General features: G+C 38.1%; 1 protein-coding gene across 5 annotated transcripts in view; it reads left to right on the forward strand.

Annotated features, from left to right (window-relative positions):
• Samd8 (sterile alpha motif domain containing 8) overlaps positions 1-8,466 on the forward strand; it is a 94,626-nt gene that overhangs the window by 44,840 nt on the left and 41,320 nt on the right. The window contains exon 1 of one of the 5 annotated variants that reach the window (XM_023718875.1): positions 7,580-7,630. The exons of the other annotated variants lie outside the window; for them this stretch is intronic. The gene's annotated coding sequence lies outside the window, so the exon portion shown is untranslated. Of the gene's footprint in view, positions 1-7,579; positions 7,631-8,466 lie in introns of those variants that run through there. 5 annotated transcript variants of the gene reach the window in all.

The raw sequence follows: 8,466 nt of genomic DNA on the forward strand, positions 1-8,466 counted from the left end.
AGGCCAGTAAGAACTACATAGCAAAATTCTGTCCCCTCAAAACAAAACAAGAAATTTAAGTAAAATCATATAGAATTATATATAGTATGATTTCTCTGTGGAATTGAGGAGGTTGAGACAAAGCCTCCCTATATAGTTTAGGCTGGCCTTGAACTTGAGGATCTTCCTGCCTCAGCCTCCCAAGTGCTGGGATTGTAGGCTTGTGCCACCACAGCTGGCCTCTTTATGGAAAATATGTGTGTGAAAAAATTTAATGTAAGCAGCTGTTCACTAGGGAGGAATTTAAAACTTGTTTTATTTTTTATTTATTTATTTATTTATTTATTGTGTATTTATTGTGTGTGTGTGTGTGGCCAGCTCAGCCCACCAGGGGGCGCGGCTGGCTGGCATGTGGTGCTGGGGGATCGAACCGTGGTCCCTGTGCTTTAGCCAAGCTTGTTCCAAGTAGGTGCTTTAGACCACTGAGCCATCTCGCCAGCCCTTAAAACTTGTTTTAAAATGTTCTGCAGTCAGTATGTATTGCTTTCTGTTCTCTTACCATAGAAATATATTATTATAAAAGATTGAAATAGTGCAGAAATTTGCAAACTAAAAACTACAAAAATCCTCATCAGTATCCCTCTATAAAAAAATAAACCAATTTACCCATGTGTTCTTTTGTTTTTTTTTTCCTTTTGGTACTAGGAATTGAACTCAGGACCTTGCACTTGCCAGGCAGGTGCTGTGCAGCTAGCTATATCCCCAGACCCTATCTATTTGTTCTGTTATGGATTTTCCTTCTGGTGTCTTATCTAAGAATTCTTTACCTAACTCAAGGTCTGAAATATTTTCTCCTATTTTTTTCCTTGTAAGAATTTTGTAGTTTTATTTTATTTATTTATGTAGTCATTTATTTTTTGCGGAACTGGGGATTGAACTCAGGCCTTTGCACTTGCCAGGGAAGCACTTATTCTACTGAGCCATCTCCCTGGCCCCTGTAGTTTTAGGTTCTATGTTAGTTGTATGACCTATTTTAAAATAATTGGGGTGGAAGGGTGGCTACATGTTTATTGCATAGGCTATCCATTTGTTTTAGAACCATTTGAAGAAAAGATATCCTTTGTCCACTGAATTGTCTTTGCACATTTATACCAAGTAGGTATTGTGTGTGGTACTTTAAAAGTGCAGTATTGATTGCTGTGGCCTACTCATCTCTCACATGTAAGTCTTCAATGATTCTCACCAGTGTTTCATTTTGGTTGACTGACTGATTGATTTGTTCTTTTTGAGACAGGGGTTCACTATATAGTTCACTTTGTAGCCCAGGCTGGCCTCACACTGGTTGCGATTCTCTTGCCTCAGCCTCCCGAGTGCTGGAATCACAGGCATGCGCCACCACGCGCTCACCAATGTTTTATAGTTTTCAGTGCACACATCTTTCAGTATTTTTCAGATTTATTTAGATTAGTGTGTTTGTAATACATAATATTGTTACAATCATTTTGGAGAATTGGTTCATACCAAACCAATTTACTTGATCATTTTTGTTCCTTTTACCCCCATCCTCTCCCCACCAGCAAGTGATTTTTGAATGTTGCTCCTACCTGAAAATGGTCTTGCTAAGCTAAAATTAATTTAGAACTTTTCTATAAATGACGCTGAGTTTGTGTTTTCCTTGGCATTGAAGCAAGGCAAAGTCCTTTGTAAGTGTATACTCTGCTGCCCCAGGCACACATGGGAGGCCTCATTATTCACAGATCAGTCCTGTGCAGGTGCCACGACAACCTTTTGGATCTTTCTAATTTTAGGGCGTGAGCTGCCCAAGAAAGCACCATTGAATTTTCTGCATAAAAGATCAGGTTGCCTGTACATGCAGTTTTATTTCTCCCTTTTCCATCTATATGCCATTTATTTCTTCATGCCATTTTACACTTGCCAGATCTTCTAAAGCTGTCTACAAGTTGTGAGAGAAAGAGTCTTGCCACATTCCTCATTGTACTAGAAAAGCATTCTTTCTTTCAATATTAAACATGATGTTAGGTTTTTCAAAGATGCCCTTTATCGAGTTGTACTTTGCTTCTATGCTTAGTTTGCTGAGTTTTTATCCAGGAATGAATGTTGGATTTCATCTTTTGAGATGATCCTTTGGTGTCTGTTTCAGCTGGCTAACGTAGGTTATTTTGATTTTTGGATGGTAAATTAATTTTGCATTCTTGGGCTATATTTCCCTTTTTAGATATAAGATTTGATTTGTTAAGTTTTGAAATTTACATCTTTGTTCATAAAAGAAATTGGTTCGTAGCTTTATTATTTTTTTGTAATTTTGGGTATAGAATAATACTAGCCTCATTGAGTGAATTTAGAATAATTTAACTCCTTTTTTCTAATTTTATAGCAAATTGGTTTTATTTCTTCCTTAAATTCTTGTTAGAGTTCACCAGTGAAGTCCTGTGGGCCTGACAGTTTCTTTGTGAGAATGTTTTTAGATATATATTCAATTTCTTTAGTAACTACAGTTGAGGCAATTCTTCTTGAGTGACATTTAGTAATTCATATAGTTCTTTCTTCCCTTTTTTTTGATACAGGTGATACAGGCAGTTGAACTCATAACCTTGCATTTGCCAGGCAGACGCTGTGCTGCTGAGCTATGTATCATTCCCAGCTCCAGTAATTTGTATATTTCAAGGAATTTGTTCTTTCTTCTGAATTGCCAAACTTAATTTGCTTTAAGTTTATAGTATTCAGTTATTATGTGTTAAGTGTCTAAATTCTGAAGAATCTGTAGTGATGTCACCACTCTGTATTTCCCTTTTTCTTTCCTGTCTAATCATTCTGGCTAGAAATTTATTAAATTTTATTGATCTCTAAGAGCTAACTTTATTGATTTTTGAAAATTGTTTATCTGTTGTTACTGCTATGATTTCTGCTCTCATCCTGTTTGTTTTTTGTTTTGGGTTTTTTTTTGGCTGAACTGGGGATTGAACTCAGACCCTTGCACTTGCCAGGGAAGCGCTTATTCCACTGAGCCATCTCCCCGACTGCTCTCATCTTTATTATTCCTTCCTTTGGGTCTAATTTTCTCTTTGTCTAGCTTTTGGGATGAAAGGCAAGATCTTAGGCCTTTGGTTTTCTTCTTCTTTTTTTTCTATGTAGACATTTAATTCTGTGAAAATTACCAAGTACTGGTTTTGCCTTGTCCTGTAAGTTGTATTGTTTCATTTGTATTCAATTCCCAAACAGATAATTTTTCCCTTTGAATTCTCCCCCCCCCCCCCGCAGTACTGGGAATTGAACTCAGGACCCTGTGTTTGCCAGGCAAGCACTTATTCTACTGAGCTATCTCCCCAGGCTCCCCTTTGAATTCTTTTTTGCTCTATGGATGAATTTTTTAGTAGTTGTATTATTTAGTTTCCAAATATTTGGGGGGGATTTTCTAAGGCTTTTTCTGTTACTGATTTCTAATTTAATTTGTTGTGGTCAGAGTACAAACTTTATATGACTTGACCCTTACTATGTTTATTCAGACTTGTTCTGTGGCCTGTAATATATCTTATCTTGGTCAGTGTTCCATGTACACATGAACAGAATGTACATTCTTGCAGGGTAGAATGCCCTGTCTCAGCTGGCTAAAGCTAATTGGTTGTATTATTCAAATCTTATGTTTCTTACTTAACCTCTGTCTGCTTATTTTATTGATTATTGAGAGGAAAATTGACACCTACCAAGTAAAATTGTAGATTTGTCTATTTCTCATCGGAGTTCTACAAAGGGTTGGTTACAAAGTGAGCTAACTGCCAGCCTGAACTGCATAGTGAGAACTTGTCTCAAAAAAAAAAGTAAGATGACAGCCAAACACAATCATATCAATAATCACATTAACTACTTTTTTTTTTTTTTTTTTTTTTTTTGGTGGAACCAGGGATTGAATTCAGGCCCTTGCACTTGCCAGGGAAGTGCCTATTCTACTGAGCCAAATAATACAACCAAAGCATTATTCCACACACTTTGCTAGTGTATTATTTGTACATGTAGCTGTAAGATTTGTGTCTTCATGATGAATTGACCCTTTTGTTATTATAAAATGACCTTATAAAAAAGTTCTGGTTTCTTTGCTCCGAGATCTGCTTGTTCTCATGCTAATATGATTACTCAGCATTAGCGTGGTACTTATTGTCTTCTCCCGTTCTTATAGCATTTTGTGTTTTATATTTAAATTGTTTCTCATAGGTAGAACAAAGTCATATTTTTATCCAATCTGGAAATCTCTACCTTTTAATTATTTAAAATATCTATTGTTAATGTTATTATTGATATGATTATGTTTAGCTGTCACCTTACTTTTTTTTTTTTGAGACAAGTTCTCACTATGCAGTGCAGGCTGGTGGTGAGCTCATTATGTAACCCAGGCTAGTCTCAAACTGGCAACAATCATTAGCCTTCCGACTGCTGGGATTACAGGTGTGTGCCACCATGCCTGGCTCACCCTTATTTTTAAAAGGTATTTCTCTGGATGTAAAATTATAGGTTGACCCCTTTAAGAGTCAATTAAAGGTCCCCCCCCTTTTAGTCCTTTAAAGATTATTTTACTGTACTCTAGCTTACATTGTTTGCATTGAAAAATCTATCATTTTTATCTGTTCCTATATTCATAATGTGTTTGTTTTCCTTTTTGCATTGAAGACTTTCTAATTGTCTCTACTTTTGAAGAGTGTGTTTTTGTTTTTTTTATTCCGGAACCGGGGATTGAACTCAGGTCCTTGTGCTTGCCAGGGAAGCACTTATTCCACTGAGCCATCTCCCCGGCCCCTTGTTTTTTTATTTGTTTGTTTTTTGTTTTTTGTTTGTTTGTTTGTTTTTTGGTGGTACCAGGGATTGAACTCAGGACCTTACACTGAGCTATCTCCCTGGCACCAATGTGATTTTGATATTGGTGGTAGGGTTTTTTGCTTTGGTTTTTTTCAGTGTTAGGGATCAAATCCAAAACAAGCACTCTGCTTTCATCCTCAGCTTTCTTTTTCCTCTCTTCCCCACCCCACCCCTACTCTCCCCTCCCTTCCAATTTCTTTTTTCTTTTTTTTTTTTTTTTTCCTGTATTTTAGGGAAGGATCTACAGGATGTTCAGGGTCTCACTACTAGATCAGCCTTGTAGTAATTCTGTTTACAGCCTCCTAAATGCTGGGATTACAGGTGCACCCCACCACGCCCAGTCTCAATTGGCATTTCAGTGCACTTGGGGGTCCTGGGTTGGCATAGCAGGCCCTGGGGATTGAACCCCTGGCCCCTGCACCTGCTTACAGGTGCTTTAATCTGCTGAGCTATTTGGCCAGCCCTAATTTCTTGAGACAGGGTCTTGCTATATAGTTCTTTCTGGTCTTGAACTCACTATGTATCCCAAACTAGCCTTAAACTCACAGCAGTCTTCTTGTTTCAGCCTCCCAAGTTCTGGGATTACAGTGTGCTCCACCATACCCGCTTTCTTATTTTCATTAAGCTTCTTCTATTTTGCCATTAAGTTTCCTGTGCATTTATAGAGTTAATTTTGCCTCACTATTATGGCAGGATCTTTTTGTGTACTCTACCCAAAGACCCATGAATCACGAGCTTTTTGTTTTCAATCTGGGTATTTAGGTATTTTGTTGGCCCTGTGTGAGTGGTGGGAGTCTTTCTTGGGTAGCCTTTTGAGATTCTGGTTAGTTTCTCCACATGTAAGCACTGATCAAAGCTCAGCGTTTAAGGAAGAATTCTGCAGATCTTTGGAATTCTCCACTCATATATCTCTTATCTAGAGTATTATTCTGTCCCATAGACATTAGCCTCCAGATCACTCCAGACTTGCAATTTCAACAGCTTGCCAGGGCTGCCAGGCCTTGCCAAGGCTTTCTGTCCAGTGCTTATAAGCTCCCAAGGCAGGAAGCTGAACGATGGAACTCACCTTGTTTCCTGATCAATATCTTGAATTTTGTTTTTTATATATTTGGACTGCTTTTTGCTTTTTCAAGGCAGAGGATAAATTTGGTCCATGTTACTGTGCCCTGGCCAAAAGCAGAAGTCCCTCTCATTGATAATTGATTTATATCAGTTATTGGCTAAGACTGACAGCATTCTTAAAACATTTACTAACCTAAGTTTTACATTTTATTGATCTGTATGGAACCCATATCTATAATTTTTCTTTGTTCAAAGTCTTCTGTTGCTATAACTCCTGTGATATAACATAAATATTAAATGACTTTAAAGCTTTTTATCATCTTTTAATATACCCCTCTAATGTAGGCGTCTACAGTATTAGCTAAGTAGTGATTTAGTGTGGGCTTCTGTTACTTAGCATCATACAATTAAAGGACATGCTCTGACCTGATGAAGCAGAACAATGAAATGTGTCAAGTTCTTGGGGCTTTCCCACAGCAGGCTCAAAGACTGCCAGGAGCTTCTGTGTGATAACTCATTTTCTGCCAACTTAAGTATCTGCATCAAAGCCTACTAGCTTGATTGAGGTTATAAGGTGAGCCGAGACAGGAAGTGTGAGGTGAGAGAGGAAGAAAAGAACCATGAAAGAAGAGCAGTCATTTTGAGCAGACAAGATGGATCTTGTCGGAGACGGAGAATAATTGCTCCAGGGATGGGGGTGACTTGGAACCCACTGGTGGTAAGCTGATAGAGAAGGGGGGAAAGAGCATTGGAACCCACTGGTGGTAAGCTGATAGAGAAGGGGGTAAAGAGCACCACAGAAACAGAATGAAAAGACAGGCCTTGTTTTGTAGGAGCTGTCCTTCTCGCTCAGATTTGCTACCTCATAACTGCTGCTGTGTGTGTGTAATATATGCTTGTTGAAGATCCCAGGGAGAAGTCAGAACATACCTAGAGGAGAACAAGGTATATGTAGATACTAGTTAGGATAAAACCCTCTAGCTGTGTGTGTGTGAACTAAATCATGCTTTAATAGTGTTTTTACATATGCTGTATAATAAATAGTATGAGATAATATCAGTGTATAAGACCCATGCGTTAAAGTGAGTAAATCATAAATTCTTGACCTTTGGCTTAGTATAGCTAAGAAAATTTATTTTTTGTAACTTCGCAATAAACTTTTAAAAAATACAAAATCCTTGTAGGCAGATGTAATGTTAATGTTCTAGGACTTCAGAACTATATGGGCTGATAATTTCAAAAACTATTTGGAAACAAAAAGTAGGATTTTTTTGTAATTAAAAAATTAAGGCTTGGGCCGGGGAGATGGCTCAGTAGGATAAGCGCTTGACTGGCAAACGCAAGGATCTGAGTTCAATACCCGGTTCCGCAAAAAAAAAAAAAAATTAAGGCTTAATTTACTTTAACTAATATTTCCATGTCATTCCTCTGTATGGATTTTATCAAGTGTGTTTCTTGTCTTCTAAATAGGTGCTTGTTAGTCAAGATATCTGCTCTTGCTACATGACTATAAGTCTTCATGTCAAGAGTTCGTGTGCATAAGAGAAGACAGAACCACATCTGCATTTTATTTTCTTCAGGCTAGGAAGCATAGGTTTTTCATAGTCCATAAGGATGGTAATAAGGCAGTGACAGACACCCAAAGCAGGAGATAGTACACATGGGAGAGGAGGAAGAGAACGCCTTTCAGGACATTGTAAAGGGCATTTACTTGTCCTCAAAGGTAGGATATGCACACATTTGTTTTTGGTCTTTTTGAGACAGGGTCTCACTATGCAGTTCAGGCTGGCCTTGAGCTCACTTCGTAGCCCAGCTTGGCCTCCAACTCACAGTGATCCTCCTGCCTCAGCCTCCCAATTGTTAGGATTACAATTGTGCACCACCATGCCTGGCTTGAATATATGCATTTGTATTTGTGTTTTGATTTCTTTTTAAAGGAAAGTTACTTATGTACTTATTTATTTTTGTGTTTTTGAGACAGGGTCTTTATCTGTAGTTCAGGCTGGCCTTGAGCTCGCTTTGTAGCTCAGGTTGGTCTTGAACTTGCAACAGTCCTCCTGCCTCAGCCTCCCAAGTGCTGGGGTTACAGGATTGTGTCACCACGCCTGGCCTATTTATTTATTTAAAGACAGGGTCTCACTATATAGTCCAGGCTGGCCTTGAACTCACTTGACCTACCCGGGCTACCGCCAAACTCATGGTAGTCCTTCTGCCTCAGCCTCCCAAATGCTGGGATTATAGACATGCACCACCATGCCAGGAACAAACTTTTTAAATAAAGCTCAGCATATATAGAAAAAAATTGAAAATTATGAATATATACTTGATAACTGTATGACTAATAGCTGTTCAGATGAAGAAACAGAATGTTTGTGCTAGAAATGATTTTATTTCAAGCTGGCTTCTAGGTACTTGATGTTCATAGTGATTTTTTTTTTTTATGAGGAGAGTCATACTGAAGCTTGAACCCAGGGCTTTGTCCATGCTGAGCAAGTGCTATATCATGATGTTATTATTTTTATTCTTTTTTTTAATATTTCAAAATCTACCTATCATGTT

Source organism: Octodon degus, unplaced genomic scaffold (genome assembly GCF_000260255.1).
Source record: "Octodon degus isolate 3935 unplaced genomic scaffold, OctDeg1.0 scaffold00005, whole genome shotgun sequence".
NCBI classification, from domain to species: Eukaryota; Metazoa; Chordata; class Mammalia; order Rodentia; family Octodontidae; genus Octodon; species Octodon degus.